Genomic DNA, 16,362 nt, shown 5'->3' with positions numbered 1-16,362 from the left:
GCACGTGGGTAACTGTGGAAACGAGTCCCAGAATGCTTCGCGCCTTTCGGAGCTTCCCGGCTCTGCTAACTCGTGCTTTTTCCCCAGCGGACCCGAGCGCGCTCTTGGGAATCTTCTCTTGTCCCCTGGGGCTGGAGCGATTCACTAGACCTTCTCTCTGTGTCAGCGGGAGGGGGAAAACCAAGCCAGACACAGTCCTTTTGCACTTGGGTTCTTGATTCACTAGTTGATTACTTCCTCCGGCATTTGGTGGCCTTATTTGTAATTTGTAGGGTAATGCTTAGCCTTTTATCATCTAGCTCATAGGTTTGGAAAAACATTCAAAATTCAGCACGATCTTAAAGCAGAGTTTAGGATGCTGTGTTTATTGTGGCATCCAGTGTATGTAAACACTAGTTTAAAAGGCTTAATTTTACATAAATCTCGGAATGCAGTGGAGACCAGTGTAACCCTTGTGAAGGTAGTATAGATTATGTGGTTGTATTTCTTGGGCTGTTTGGACTGCCCAGAGATAGGACTTTTTGAAAAAAGATGGTCTTGAGTGATGGAGGAGGCTTAATGGAATTTAGGGTGGAAATGTGCCCATTCATAAAGCCTGCATGAAGACGAACAAAGGGAATATGTGATGTTTTCAGTTTTCAAGGGAATAGGGGAGCAAAGGAAGCTAGAAGAAGGTAAACTTGGTGGAGGGCCTTAAGTTTTCGTATTGGGTTTTTTTTTTTTTTTTTTTTTTTTTTTTTGGTTTGCTTTTAACTGCTACTGTCATTCTTTCTCTTTGCCTCTTTAATATTAGAGACCACCCTCTCAGTCTTTAGGTGCCCTAAATGCCACATCTTTTGCGGATTCCCATTACCATTTAAATACTGAATCTGTACATCACAGAATCTGTAATGTAGAGGGCCATAAGATTAGCTCAGAGATGACAGATTTTATGTGATATATAAGGTATTGTGAAACTATTGGTAGCATAGTCACTAGAAGAATATTATAATGATCCTAATGATAAAATTTGACCAAAAAGTCCTAAAATTTGGAAACCTTTTAGTATGGTTACAAATATACTGAACTTGCATACTTGATTAAGTGATTAATGGTTAAATGATGGCTGAAAAATTGGGCAATGTGTAATTTTTTCAGGAAAAGATTTCTGTTTATCTTACGTTTTGCTTAATCTTGTGATGAAATATTCAGGAAGCCTTTTGTGATGTGTAACTATGTAATGTGGACATGTTTTTTAAAATATACACTTAATATTGGAATTTGTTCTCATATAAAGGGTAAAGTGTATGAAGATGAAAACAAGAGTTATAATTGTCTTCAAGGTGGTGTTTTAAGAGAAGTATTAGCTTAGTAATTTTTCCCTTTTTATCTCTATTATATCCCAAAGGGCAGTTGCCCTTTACACACACACAGTCCCCCTCTTCTCCAGCCCCTCAAACCCTAGGTTTCTAAACCTGATCAGCTTATATTTTATGCTGTGGATTTTAGGTTCCTCTTTAATTTTTGGCCTTTGGGGAGGTCCTTTCTTTTCTTTTAATTTTTTAAAATGTTTTATTTATTTTTGACAGAAAGAGACACAGAGTATGAGAGGGGAAGGGGCAGAGAGAGAGAGGGAGACAGGGAATCGAAGCAGGTTCCAGGCTCTCAGCCGTCAGCACAGAGTCCAATGTGGGGCTGGAACAAGTGAACTTCGAGATCATGACCTGAGCCAAAGTGGGATGCTTAACCGACTGAGCCACCCACGTGCCCCAATGGAGGTCCTTTATTTTCATGTGAACTTATCTATGCATTTAAACAGATGTTTCTTACCCTTGGCCCAGTATTTTTGCACAGTTTTATATTGGGAAGGTTTTTAGGTTATCTTGTCTATAGCACCACCAGCAAAGTCTCCCTCATTTTCTTCATCATAGAGAACTTCTGTACATTTACTCTTTCCTTCCTCTGTTCCTCCAAGAAGTGCCCCTGCCTGTACTTGATCACATTTTTCCAGATGTTATTTATCATTATATCCCTTTCTGTTTTTATCTTTAGCTGCTCCCAGCAGCTCTTATAGTTTATTGCTTTCTTCCTGGCTAATAATACGTTTGGTATTTTGTCATCTCAAGAATAAGGATCTTGTTAAATCAGCAGAATAAAAAATCAACCTGTCAGAAACCGACCTCATGATTTGACCTCTGTTGTATCCATTATTGGCAAGTAACAATACACAACTAAAAATGGCATAAATAATAGAACTTATTATTGCCCAGTAGCAAGAAATGTAGAGAATAGATGATTCTGGTGCAGTGTCTGAATGATACCTTTGAAGACTCTAGGTTCTTTGCATCCCTTTCTTCCTCTCTTCTTAATATTTTGACTTCTGGAAAGCCTCAGGCTGGTTGCCTCTTGTTGGCAATGTGGTTGCTGAGGCCCCAGACATCATGCCTGTGTAAGACAGGGAAGAAAGGAATATATTTTCTTACAACTCCCTCTTAGCAGAGAGGAGTCTTCTAGAAGGTCACCTTGGAGACTCCCAACTCCCCCCCCCCCCCCCCCATTTCAGTTTCACTGAATAGAACTGATCCTATGGCACTGCTACTTGTAAGGAAGGTTGAGAAAGTGAAAGTCTGGCATTTTTCAGCTGCTTTTGTGAGATGTGGCCTGTGCTAGGGTGTAAGAACTGTGAGGAAAATGCTCTGGGTCGGCATCCTACAGGTTATATCCCTGATCCAGCTACTTTGTCCAGCTGTTTCTGGCTTGGTCTCAGTCTTTTTTTTTTTTTTTTTTTTTAATCTGTCAGTTTATTTTCTGCTTCATTTTAAAACAAAGGTGACTTACTAAGTATAAATAAAAGCCTGTCAAGAGAAGGAAAATAAACTGTAGATTTACAGGCTGCATATAAATGCTTGCTGTATGTTAGAAACAGGCCATATTTTGGCTCTGAGCATCCTAGCAGTCAAAACAAAGAGGAAAACAAGACTAATTAGTTTTATTCCTCTGGTTCATGAACTGCAATTCATTTACTGACCCAAGCTGGCAGCTTAGATATTTCTCATCCTTCCCCATGCTCTACTGAACTCTCAGACCTATTGCCATCACCCTGAGGCTGATCCGTCTTTCCTTACGTTGTAGTGAATGGGCAGTAATCCTTTTGCTAGCCTCAGCCTCCTCTCCCTTTGCCTTCCTCATCGCTAGTCCAATCATCATTGTCCTTAGGATTCCCCTAGACAAAACGAGGGTTCCCGTTTGCTTCATGAAATACAGACTCCTCAGAACCTGGGTTTGAACCAGCTTCTGTAGTTGAAGCTCACTTTCTTCTCCCTGAACTGCTGCTTCCATCAGTGCTACTTCTGGGGAGCTTTTCCTTACCGGGTTCCTGTTCCCTCTATAGCAGACTCATCCTCTCTCTGTGTGTTGAATCTCCAAAGTACTGTTTACTTCTGTTCTCAGTTTTAACTTCTATAACAGTAGCTGCTTGTTTACTTATTTGTCCCTTCCCCAATTAGATTATTACCCCTTGAGATCTGGGATTATCTGACTTATTATCCACTTTGTCATCAAAGATGATGCTTTGTTTAGGTCCTCAAGCATGTATTGAATTGCACTTAAATGGTCAACTCTTAGTGAATTATCTAGAAAATTTTAATTCTCCTTCCTATTTAGTATGCTTCTGAGTCTTTCATTATCTTCAGATTGTCTTCAGGGAATACAAACTTTCACTTATTCATTCTCTTTTTTAACAAAGTCAGCCATAAGCAAACCAATTTCAATTATATAAATATAAATATATTAGAGAATGCAAGCATGAGCAGGGGAGGGGTACAGGGAGAGGGAGAATCCTAAGCAGGCTCCACGCCCAGCTACAGCCCCACCTGGGGCTTGATCCCACCACCCATTAGATCAGGACCTGAGCCGAAATCAAGAGTTGGTCGCTTAGCCAGCTGAGCCACCCAGGGGCCCCGATAATATTTCTTTTTAAATACATGCAGATGTATTGAAGAATGCCTGTGGCACGGAGAAGTTCTCAAGGGGAAAGTAAAATGCTGGTGATATACTAAGGGACCAGGAGTCTATGTGTGAAAGCGCATGTTTCCATTTCAGATCTGGTGTGTAAGTCTGTATGGAGAAGGCTAAGGCAGGGCTTGAGAAGACTGGCATTACCTCTCTTTGTTTTGTGACCAGATTCTGGTCCTTAGGGTTTATTTCGTAATGTTAACTATACATTGAGATTGCTGGAAGCTTTCTTTAGATAATAAACTTTGTTAGTTGAAGGTGAATTTTCTGAGAATGTGACATTAATTCTGATATCTTTTTATAGTTGGTCATCTTGCATTCGTATTAATAGCTTTTCAGAGCTTGTTCTTTTTTCTTATTCTGAGATTCAGGTTAGGAGAAGTATCTCTTGAGAATTATTCTTTTAAGCAGAATATACATTTAAAAACTATGCTTTAAGTGGAAAAAGATATCCAAACGCATTTTAAATAGAATCATGTATTTTGGCAATAATTGCATTACTGTTTCAGACCTAAGTGTTTTGTTTTTCCCCTCTTGTGTCCATTATTTTGGCAAACAAAGAATTTACTACTCCAGATTTGAATTATTTTTCTTTTATTTAGAAAACACTCTTAATGAGTTATTTTCAGTTTAGGAAGGTAGGCTTGTAGTTTTTGCAACTAACTAATATACTAAAACACTAAATGATATGAAAAAGACCCCCACCCTCCCCAAATAGCATTACCTCTGGGTAGGATTCCTTTTAGTTCCATCTTTGAGGGTTTTTTTTGTTTTTTTTTTTTTAAACCTTTTGCTACTTGCTGGCCCATATCGCTGGTATTTCCAGAGATGGTGTGCCATCCATTTGTGTCTGTGATGGGCATTGTCAGTCTTCGGGGCCCTGGCTCTTTCTCTGGTTGGGAAACTCCTACCTTTGTAGGCAGACCTGCTCACACACACCCACCACAGAACTTGAATCGTGAATGAATGGAATCTGAAGCTGGAGGCAAGGGATGGAAAGAAGCTGGGGGAGTGCCCTGAGGCCGTTTGGAGGGGATGGGCAGTGGGGGGCAGCTGCCCTGGTCCCAGGGGCCAGCCAGTTCTGGCTGTGTCTGTGTGCTCTGCCGTGTGCCCGTAAGCATTGTTTTGGTTGTGTAACTTGGTTTTCTGGATTTCCTAGACATGCTGTGAATTATACGGTGGCCCTTTAAAAGAGCAGTCGTTATCCTGTTATATTAGCTAGTTGGTTTCTGGTGCTCGAGAAACTAAGAATTCTGAAGATCAACATCCAGACCTGTCACCGGACCGTTCGTGGCAGAGGCCCTTGTGGAGAAGAGCAGTGATGTGCCTTTCCACCCTGACTGGACTCTGTTCAGAGTCCTAGGTTCCTGGTCCCAGGTTACTCAAAGGACAGAAAGGACACATAGGCATGTATGACGTCCGTTGTGGGTGCTGTCTTGCCAGTGGTCAGTCAGGACTCTGGGCCACACATCAGCTACCCTGCTGGATCTCAGTATACAGAGCTTTTCACTGCTTGTCTTTTCCTAATCGCCTCTTTGCCCTGAAAACAAACAAACAAAGTCTGACGCTCAGGAACTAATGTATAACTTCTAGTGTGTCTTTTTTGGATCTGATTTGGAAGTATTAGCTATGGAAATAATATTTGTGGTTTTTTTGGGTAGAATATTTACCTAAAATTCCTATGTGAATGTCTTTATTGCATTTTAGTCATTTATTGCGTATAATATACATACTATAAAATTGTGCCTATTTTAAGTGTATATAGCTTGATGATTTTTGATAAATATCCATACTGGTATAACCAGTACTAAAATTAAGATATAGAACATTTTCATTACCCCCAAAAGTTCCCTTGTGCCCCCTTGCAGTCTGTACTTCTCTCCTCCACATTGCACCACAATTTTTGGCTTTTGATATATGTTATCTTAGGCCACTTCCATGTTAGTTGATGATTTGTCACTTTGCTGTTCATGGGGATGTTACGGTATAAAAAGTATTTATACAGTACAGTATTAATCTCTCTCCCTTTTTTTACTGAACTATTAAATCCAAAGAAAAACTATCAGTACTATATAAATTATAAATTTGGTAATGCTTTACCACGTGGAACTGTCTAGAGTAAAATGACTTGTTCTCTTGAACTTTTCCAGTGGATGGCTGTTCTCTGTGGCCCAAAGAGGGTCACATCCAGGGTTTGCTCCCTGGATGTGATGATGTCTTGGATTGTTATCTGGCTCAGGTTGAGAGACAGGAAAGCATAATAGTTAAGTGTGGGCCCTAGAGTCAAATTGCCTGGATTCAGATCCTTGCTCTGCTACATATTAGCTGTGTGACCATGGGTAAGTTAGTCAGCTACTCGGTGAGCTTCAGAGCCCTCATGTATAAAGCTTCCCTGCTGCAGAATATGGAGTTGTGCAGTCAGTTAGCAGTGTTTGTTGAGCATCTACCATGTACCAGGCCCGGTTCTTCATCTTTCGTGAAGTTCTCAGTCTAGTGTGGGGGAGGGGGATAATGAGCAGGTAAATAAATCATGCAGTGTGTCAGATGGTGAAAAGTTGTGTAAAGAAAAAAATGAAGCGGTGGAGGGTGGGGGAGCACAGGTGTGTGAGCAGGGAGGGGAAAGGAATGGAGCACCTTGTGGTTTTAAATAGCAGGGTCAGGTTTTGGGTTAAGACCTGATGGGAGTGAGGAGCATTCCCGGCAGCAGGGGAGATGAATGCGAGGCTCTGAGTGGGAGCAGGCCCAGAACCGAGGAAGGAATCGCAAAGAGGCTGCTGTGCTTCGAGTGGAGTTGGGGGTCGGGCAGAGAGAAAGAAGTAGGAGGCAAGGTCTGAGCGATCCCAAGGATTAAATGAGATAAAACACGCAGTTTAGAGACGTGTGTGGCTCTTTTCTGTTTTTGTCGCTAATGACTGCTGTGTAATGACGCCTTCCTCATTAGGCTATGAAAGGAGACCCTTGAGAGGAAGAGAGGTTATCAGAAGGAAAAGAACCAAGTGAGGCATTCCTTCAGTTAGCCATTCACCAAACATTGGAGGCTTTCTTGTTTGTTGCCAGGCATTGCTGTAACACACGTGACTGTGAGAATGAGGGGGTCCCTGTGCCTAAGAAGCTTCTTCCAGCGGGTTTAGGGGTGGAGGCAGAGAAGTAATGGACAGTTTGAGTATGACACGATGGCAGCTAAGTTAGTTGGATGCCCAGGGTGCTTTGGGAGCAAATGGGAAGTCATTAAAATTAGACTTCACGGAAAGGTTAGTATTTATACTTTGGGTTTTGCTTTTGAAGTTTTCCTGTGTGAAGGAAAAGATCTATGTGTGCCCGGGGGGAGGATTAGGTAGGAGGGTGCTTTCCCAGCAGTGGGGACAAGCAGGGGTGACAGTACTGAGAACTGGGGCAGTAGAATGGGTGTTTGGCAGGCTAGAGTGAAGGGGACAAGGTGGAGGGGTGGGCAGGAGCCACACGGGCGGAGGGCTGCGAAGAGGGACCAGGGAGAGTGTATGAGTAGGAAGGAGAGGAGAGGAGGGAAGCACGAGTCAGACAAGGTGGGGCACAGGGAGAGAGGAGGAACAAGGGGAATGGAGAGGGGCTGAGACAGGTTTGGTGATTATCCTTGGATTGTTCCAGCTGCTTTGCCCGTCTTGACGCATTCAGCCCTCACCACGGCCCTCAGAAGCAGGCTGTGTACCATTATTCCCATTTCACAAATGAGGAAGCTGAGGCGGAGAAAGGTTTAGTCGTCTTCGTAACGTCACACAGCTTGTAAGTAAGTGGCGAATTGAGATTCTAACTCAGGCATTCTGACCGCAGGGCTAGATGCCCCACCGCTGCCGATGAAATAATACTCAACGTTCTGTTTGTGCCTTTGGTTTAGTCCTTATGGCAGCCCTGCAGGTATCCTGGAACCCCCGATTTTGTCTCTGGCCTGTGGATGGTGACGGCAGAGCCAGCTGACCTCATCGTCTCCATTTTGCTTCTGGCTCTTTTGTTCTTGGAGTGGGCCCCAACAGCATCAGCATGGAGGATGAATTCCTTCTTTGCCACTCCTCTCTCCTCCTTGCTGCCATCTTCTCTCAGTGACAGTTGGCATTTAAAAACCGATTCTAACTGGGGGACTGATTGTGGCAAAGTATTGCATACCTTAACTCACGGAATAGTCGTGTTTATTTCGTCTCCTTAGATCTTATTTTACTTTTTTTTTTTACATCTTTTAAGTTTTTATTTATTTATTTTTGATAGCATGGGAGAGGCAGAGAGAGAATCCGAAGCAGGCTCTGCACAGTCAGCACAGAGCCCGACATGGGGCTCAGTCTCACGAACTGTGGGATCGTGACCTGAGTCAAAATCAAGAGTCAGATGCTTAACTGACTGAGCCACCCATGTGCTCCAGCCACCCGGGTGTCTATTTTAAATAAACATGTATTAACTACTTCTAAAACATGCTTTTTAAAAATATGTATTTTTTTTTAATGTTTATTTTTGAGAGAGACAAGAGTGCGAGCAGGGGAGGTGCAGAGAGAGAGAGAGTGAGAGACACAGAATCCAAAGTAGGCTCCAGGTTCTGAGCTGTCAGCACAGAGCCCGGTACAGGGCTTGAACTCACGAGCCATGAGATCATGACCTGAGCCGAAGTCAGCCACTTAACCGACTGAGCCACCCAGGAACCCCTAAAACATACTCTTTATATTATTTTTAAATCTAGGACATACCTAACAACATTGCAGAAAAGCGAGAAAACCTAAAACTTACCTTTCAGTAGAGCTAGTTACGTGTTTTTGTGTAACATCTTTGAAATTGTTTTCTTTTCTTCTGTAGTTGAGATTGAGTTCGACTCTTTTTCCCCTTTAGTATCCCTTTCTGCAGATGCCGTTCCCAGCAGTTAGACCACAGATTACTTGTTCTTAATTAAACGGGAGGCTGGGAAGGATAGTGGCATGGTCAAGTCCAGGCTACTGGCCACTGGTGCCACACTTTTAAAGACCCGTCACCTTGTCATCCCTTCTGCCCTGTCTTTACTTTTTGATCTTCCAGGTTCAGCGTGTCTTAGTCTATTCTGTGTTCTAATAATAGCAGGGGTTAAAACAATGAACCGTTACGGGTGCATAGTGTGAGCCAGCACTGTGCTAAGTGCTTGGCACACACCATCTCATTTGCTCCTCACAATAGCTTTGTGAAGGGGGGCCCGTTCTTCTGTACAGATGAGGACACTGAGGCACAGTGAGATTGGGTCACAAGGGGTCCCTCAGCTAGGGTGTCACAGAGCTGAGACTCTAACCCGGGCCTTTCTGATGCCAGAGCGTCAGGGCTCTTGTGATATCAGTGAGATTAAAGAATGAGTTTTACTCTGAACCACGGAGTGGGTCTGTGTTCTTCGGCGGGTGGGGTGGGGCAAAGGGAATGAATCTAGGGCCCCTTGTACCTTGTCACACTTGGAACGCAGCCAGACAGGGTGTCCTGAAGTGGCCGACTCCTTTGAGACGGCACCAGCAGGCACAGGTCGAGGAGTGGAAGACGGGGCTAGGTGGCGCACCGCCTCTCCTGGGCGGATGGCTTCTTGCAGCCTCTTTTACGGGTCCTGTGAGAGTTAGAAGGAAAAAGCCAGCAGCAGTATGCTTGGACAGCTTTAATTTTGGATCTTGTGCTCAGTGAAAATGCTGAGTCACCTACGGTGACCTGCTTCCCACCCCTTATCAGTGTCCTCTTTGTGTGGCTCACCTTTTGGCTCTTGTGCCTTTAAGTAGCAAGTGTTTATTGATGAGGGGAATGATGTTAACGCCTTCCTACTGCTACTTTGTTTCTTTTCATTTTCACCTTATAATCTTTCCAGCCCTACAATCTTTCCCCTACATCTGGAGCTTTTCTTTTTCCCATGCTGACGGGGTCCCGGTGAATGAGTTGGGTTCTGGTCTGTTGTGTGCTGAGCTCATTCTGGGCTGTGCCAGCAGGCTGGGGCTGGAACTCCCCTCCCTGGCTACATGTTAGAATCACCTGGGTTACTGAAACATCCACGACCCTGCTCCCACTTTTATCTAATTGATCTGGATTGGGGCCCTGGCCGGTTTTCAAGCTTCCCAGGTGATTCTTATGTGCAGCCACTGGATTAGCTTTAAGAAGCTTAATTAGCGAGCTGGGTTTGGTTCGGGCTACGGGGGGAGAGGGCGCTGGGCGGATAGCCAGCCATTCCTGCTCATTGTGTGACGTCCCAGCCAGCGCTCAGTGCTTACCGTGTGCCAGGTACTGTTCCAAGCCCATCCCAGCATCAACTCATTTAATCCTCTCAGTAGCCCTGTGAGGCAGGCGCTGCTATTTTCCGTTTTATAAAGAAATTCCCACTAGCAACAAAGGGCATGTAGTATGAAACTGACCCACAAACCTAGCACACAAACTTAGAGTAATACAGTAAATCTAAAGCTGGGGGGTGCAGGTGCTGCTTTTGATAGAGTCTGGAGAGGAGAGACCTCTCTGATGAGGTGACATCTGAATAGATATTTCAGTGAAGTCAGCTGGCAGGCTTTGCGGACACCAGAGGTCATTGACGCAGAGGCATATTAAATGCAAAGGCCCTGAGGTAGGAATTCACGTGAGTCTTCAAGGAAGAGAGTGGCTGGAATGGAGTGAGCAAGGATAATGGAATGAGATGACTTAGGTCAGATCATGTAGGGCCTTGTAAGGACTTGTTGAAGACTTGGATCTTTTTTTTTCTTTTATGCTGCAGTAACAAATCCAAAATTGTGTTGCTTGAAATCAGAGGTTGTTCCGTGTTCTTTGCAGGTTGGCAGGGGTCTCCTCTTGACATCATTGGCATTCTCGTTCTCCGTCTCTCTGAAACTCACTGGACAAAGGGCTTCTGTTTCTAGAAGGAAGGAGGCAAGGCAAACCTAAATAAATTTCAACTACCCTTGATTTTGACAACAGAATTTTTTTCATTTTCCTTATCACTGAGTAAAATCGACATTTCAGGAGAATGGGCCATGTAACCTGTAGCTTGGAGAACCCGTAGCATTACATATTGAACCTGAGTTAGAGAGGCCTTAGCCCACTCTGCTCGACCATGTTGTAGTTCTGCCCCAGAAACATTAGGGACCCATGCTGATTTGATAACCTTTAATTTTGTCCGATCTTGTTTCACTTTTTTTTGTCAATAACATGGTTATTCTGCTCCTCCCCTCCTCAAGAGCCTTTACTGGTTTAGTTCATTCATGGTCATCAGGAAGCATTTATTAAGTACATGTCTGTGCATAGTGCTGCATCGAAAACCTCTAGACCTGAGAGCATTGCTCTCTGCCCAACTAGAGTTTAGCTAATAATAAAATACTTTCATTCATCGTTAGTGCTCAAGAAGAAGTGTACTTGAAATCAAAATAACACGGGTGTTATTAGCGGTAGCTTCTTTGCACATCTTTTCTCTTAAAAAGTTGGTTGTTTTGGATTCAGCCAGTTTTAGTAACTTTTAAGAAAATGTTACTCTGATTTGTGTACCTGATTATTAACAACTTTGGGTGGGAAATGGTGTTGCTTTTTCCTTTTATGGAGCATGAAGATAGGTCAATTTTTGCTCTGATTACAAATAAGCTAGAATGGAGGAACGGACTTTGGATGGGGAATCAGAAGATGTGAATCATTCCCGGCTTGGCCACAGCTAGCTGTGTGATCTGCCTGAGCCAGTAAAAGGAGAATTGGACAAACCGACATGAAACGTTGAACTCCTCTCGCATCTCCTGAATGCAGTCATAGTGGTTTTTCCTCCTAGTACAGTGACATTTTATAAAGAGGTTAGTTCTGAGTCCATATGTAAGGTCAAAGTCACCTGTATTAAAGATAGCACTTGGGAACACTTTGAGAAGGTGCCCCTCGAGGGGTTTTCTCAGATCCACCCAGGACGGCCAGTTCTTTCCTCCAGCACGGGAGCAGATCACTGGCTCTTCGGTGGAGCACCAGCCGAAGCAGCTGGCCTGCATTGAGGGACCGAGTTTTATGGGAAATCCACTTTTAGATACTAGACTCGTTAAGTGTTGTGAGATGCACAAAATGTGACTGGCATGTGGAAACCGAGACTCAGGAGCAGCTATGGGATTTGTATTGCCTGTCTCCAGTTCGTTAAGTAGGATGGAGGGCGGTTGTGGGACAATTGAAATTTCTTTTCTTCTCTCTTCCTTTTCTTTCTTTTTTTTTTTTTTGCAAGTGAATGAAGTTGAATTTGTGTGAGTTAAGCGTGGATCCTCTGCACTCCCACTGTACCGGGATTTCTCCTCTCCTCACTGTCTAACGTGAGGCCCTGCTTGTGCCCCACCTCAGTCACTCCCAGTCGTCTTCATGAGAGGCCACCCACCGTCCAGGCCGCACTCTTGCCGCAGAGTGATCCTTCTAAAGAATTCCTGATTTAAACATTTTGACCCTGTGCAGCACCCACGCTCCCAGCAGTGCTTCTCCAAGTTCTCCAGCAACACTCTGCCATGGCAGAGGTTCAGGGAATTAAGTACTCACAGGATCTTGGCAGCATGGCTCAGTGTGATGAAGTTTCTTTAAAGTCTTGTGCCATAACCATGTTGTTGTGTTCATATAATACTCTTAGAGGTGCCTTCTGTTGAGTAGAATCGATGCTGCTTGAATGCATCATGTTTATCTGCTTGGTTTGCATACCCTCTGGTGGCCCAGTTGGACATACGAGCCCTTAAGAGAGTAAATGGAAACTGGTGAGCAGGGTTCACAGACGCTTCATTTTCTGACCTTTGCCTTCCTTATGAGTTTCTCTTTTACCACACTGCTTCTCACAGTTCAAGATCTAATGGTGTGGATGCATTTGAAATGCCCTGAATACATCAAAATTAAGATTTGGTGCCTTTGTATCTGCATTTATTCACTGAGTAATTATTGAGCACCTATTATGTGCCAGATAGCGTTCTAAGTTGGTACTAGGGATACAGTAGTGGACAAGACCTGAGTCCTGGCTTCTGTGAAACTTACACTTTAATTGGGAGAGAAAGATGACAGAGGAAAGAAAGAAAGCATGGTAAGGTGAAAGATAAAAGAAGGGGTCCTGCTTGTTAGTCTGGCAACGTTGGTAAGAAGGTGATGTTTAAGGGCGCCTGGGTGGCTCAGTCAGTTAAGCGACCGACTTTGGCTCAGGCCATGATCTCACCATTTGTGAATTTGAGCCCCACATTGGGTACTCTGCTGTCAGCACAGAGCCTGGAGCCTGCTTCGGATCCCCTGCCCCCCCCCCCCCCCCCACTCTCTCCCTCCCCTGCTGGTTTTTCTCTCTGTCTCTTAAATAAATAAACTTAAAAAAAAAATAAAGGTGATATTTAAATGGCAACCTGGTGAAATGTGAGAGCAAGCTGTGTTATTATTAGAAGAAGGCTCAAGGCAAAGCATGTGTAAAGGTCCTGAAGTAGGAGTGTGCTTGGGATGGTCACTGAACAACAGGAAGCTCGTTGTGGCTGAGGAAGCAGCATGGGGAGGATGGGGAGGAGATGAGATTGCTTAGCCAACTGAGCCACCCAGGCACCAGGGAGGAGATGAGATTGGAGAGGTGGGTAGAGTCAGAGCAGAACCCGGAGCCCAAGATAAGGGCTTTTCTTTTGCCTTGGGTGCCTTCCCCTTCTATCTGTATGTAACTTTTGGGTGAGGCTGGAGTGAACTTTAATTTGTTCCACCTGCTAGCTAGTTGCCCCTCTACCGAATGATTAGCTCTTCCTCATTTATTTGAAATGCCGTTTCATCATATGTTAATTAGTATGTGTGTTTATAGACACGCACATATGTTCATCAGTGGTCTTCACTGATTTGTCTTCTTGCACATGTACCTGTCTATTATAATTGTTGTACCTTTATTCCAAGCATGGGCGAACTGTGGCCCACAGGCCAATTTGGGCTACCACTTAGTTTTTATAAAGTTTTATTGGAACACAGCTACACTTCTTTGTTTATGTATTTATGGCTGCTTTGAGCTACCGTGGCACAGTAGTTGCAACAGAGATTGCATAGCCCACAAACCTACAAATATTTACTATCCGGCTGTCTACAAAGAGCTTACCAACCTCTGTTTTATACTCTGTTTTGACATCTGATAGGGCAGGTTCTCCCTCATTCTTCTTTTTTCAACAATTTCTTGGCAAGGCCAACATGTTTGTTCTTTCAGATGAACTTTAGAATCAATCTGCCCGAGTCCCTTCCTTTTCTCCACCTCTTTTGGGGTGGAGATCTGGGAGGCAGGAAGAATAGGAATTTGATTACATTTAATTTGTAGTTTAGTGCAAAGGGGAAGTGATTGCTTTACAATACCGAGTCTTTCCATTCCAGGAGTGTTATGTCTCTACATTTAGGTCTTTCGGTAAACTTTTATTGTTTTTTTTTTCATTTGTATGTTACATATTAGTTTATTCCTGTAGGTATTATTGCTTTTTGTTGCTATTACAATGGGGATCATCTCCCAGCTATGTTTTACAAGTGAGGATGGTATGAAGGAAAGGATTTGATTTTTAAGTGTTTAATTTGTGTCTGATCCTTTTCTGGAAGTAAACTCCTATAAGGGCTGTTCATTTTTAAATTTGATTCTTGTTGCTGATGGTCATTTGTCTGAACTCACATAATTGTTTCATTCCTAGTATTTATGTCCCTGTCTATATTGTGGAACTCTAAACCCAGGGGACTTTGGGGACACGGACTTTGACCTCCCCTCAGTGGCATTCTTTTCTTTTCCATTATGTAGGTCATCCCAAATGGTAATTGCAAAACAAACAAAAAACCAGGGAGCTTTATGCCCAGTCAACATTTGTTGATCGTTTTAAGAATACCCAGAATACCCAGAAGATAATTTAGGCAAGCTGTTTACCAAGCAGGCTGTGCCTTTTTGCAGAGCCAGTTTTGCTTTTAATACAGAATCTAGGGTTTGCATGTCACACAGGAGAGTGACACCCAGTCACTGCTTTACTGTGGAGAGCCATGTGGTCCTGGAGTAAAGGTGACTTAGCCTGGCATTTATCCTTTGGAATTGAAATATGAGCAGAAGGAAATTTTTATGAATCAGTTAGTGCTTTCCTAAATACATTCTGTGTAAAGCATTTGATCTTTAGCCTTAACATCTATTCCTTAAGGATGTGAAATCTATTTTAGATTTCAAGGTCTATTACTTGCCCTGAGCACTGAACAGATGAACCATAAATTCAGTATGTGTTAACCTTTGTGGATTTATCTTTTAATGCCATTTTTGTCTTTTTTTTCCACTGAATTTGTGCCACCTCCTTAGCTGCTTCTTACCTTGGTGAAGCTAAAGTAAAATTATGTGTGTTGCTGTTTCCTTTTCTTTTTCCTTTCGGTGAAGTGATGATAGTGGATATGGAAATGGAGAATTGCTGACTATGTTATGTGATTTGGGAAATAAGCCTTGTTATTCTCCTTGCCGGTGAAGTGAAACTTTGTATCTAGAACCTGGTCTTAAACGCCCTTGTATATTTTTTCCACTGTGTTGAGATTATCTTTGACCATCATCGTGGACATCAGTTGGCGGTGTGTGAATACAGAAAGGCCATCACAGGCTGTAACGATATACTGGGCCACATGCCTCAATCACAGAGGGAGCTCCAACTTTGTGGAGTTTCTGTTGTGGGGCTTGACTTGGACCTATGGGAACTAGAGACCATTTTAGATAGAAGTGTGATTTGGAAAATGATATCAGCAAATGTAGTGATGATCGTTGGTCTCTTTTAGTGAGCACTTAATATGGTCCAGACATTGTAATGAATGAATGACACATCAAGGTGTTGTAATCTCATTTTATAGATGAGAAAATCAAGATTTAGATTAAATAACTGGTAGACTTGAGATTCAGATTAGCTCTCAGACTCCACAGAGAGGTTGTAAATCAAGTTGGTTATTTGGCTGTGATTTTTGTATGGAACTGTGTGTGTGTGTGTGTGTGTGTGTGTGTGTAGGAGGATTTAGAAATTTTAATTCATTTAGATTCTCTTATGTGAATTTTGACAATTGAATTAACATCAGAGGGGTGGAAAAAGTATAGCGTGGGGGGGGGGGGCGCGTCTGGAAACCTCAGTGCTTGAATGATCTTTGGCAAGCCCCCTTTTCTATTCCCTGCTCCATGTGGCCTCAGTGAAGAGAGAATCTAGACCCTTAATTTTTTTTTGTTTTTGTTTTTTTGGGGGGCCCAGGAGTTTAATTCAGGATTTAATTTGGAGATGGTAATGGAATGTATCATTTGTCCTCCAGTTTTTAAATTGCAAGTATGAAAAGGGGCCGTTATGGTGTGGTGGTAGATATGGGTCAAGGGGGCTGCGGATGTTTAAGCTCCCCAAAGCCTCCTGTGACTCAGAAGAGGGCTGTTGCTTCTAGCTTTAGAGACCCCATCAATGTTTA

The 16,362-nt window shown here is 43.2% G+C and overlaps 1 protein-coding gene across 9 annotated transcripts in view; it reads left to right on the top strand.

The window, feature by feature from the left end:
* The window catches only part of DCUN1D4 (defective in cullin neddylation 1 domain containing 4), an 86,189-nt gene that overhangs the window by 11,617 nt on the left and 58,210 nt on the right, over positions 1-16,362 (top strand). The gene's annotated exons all lie outside the window — the stretch shown is intronic.

Source organism: Panthera leo, chromosome B1, assembly GCF_018350215.1.
Source record: "Panthera leo isolate Ple1 chromosome B1, P.leo_Ple1_pat1.1, whole genome shotgun sequence".
NCBI lineage: Eukaryota > Metazoa > Chordata > Mammalia > Carnivora > Felidae > Panthera > Panthera leo.
Note: the sequence above shows the minus strand (reverse complement) of the source record. Positions and strands in the feature narration are given on the sequence as shown.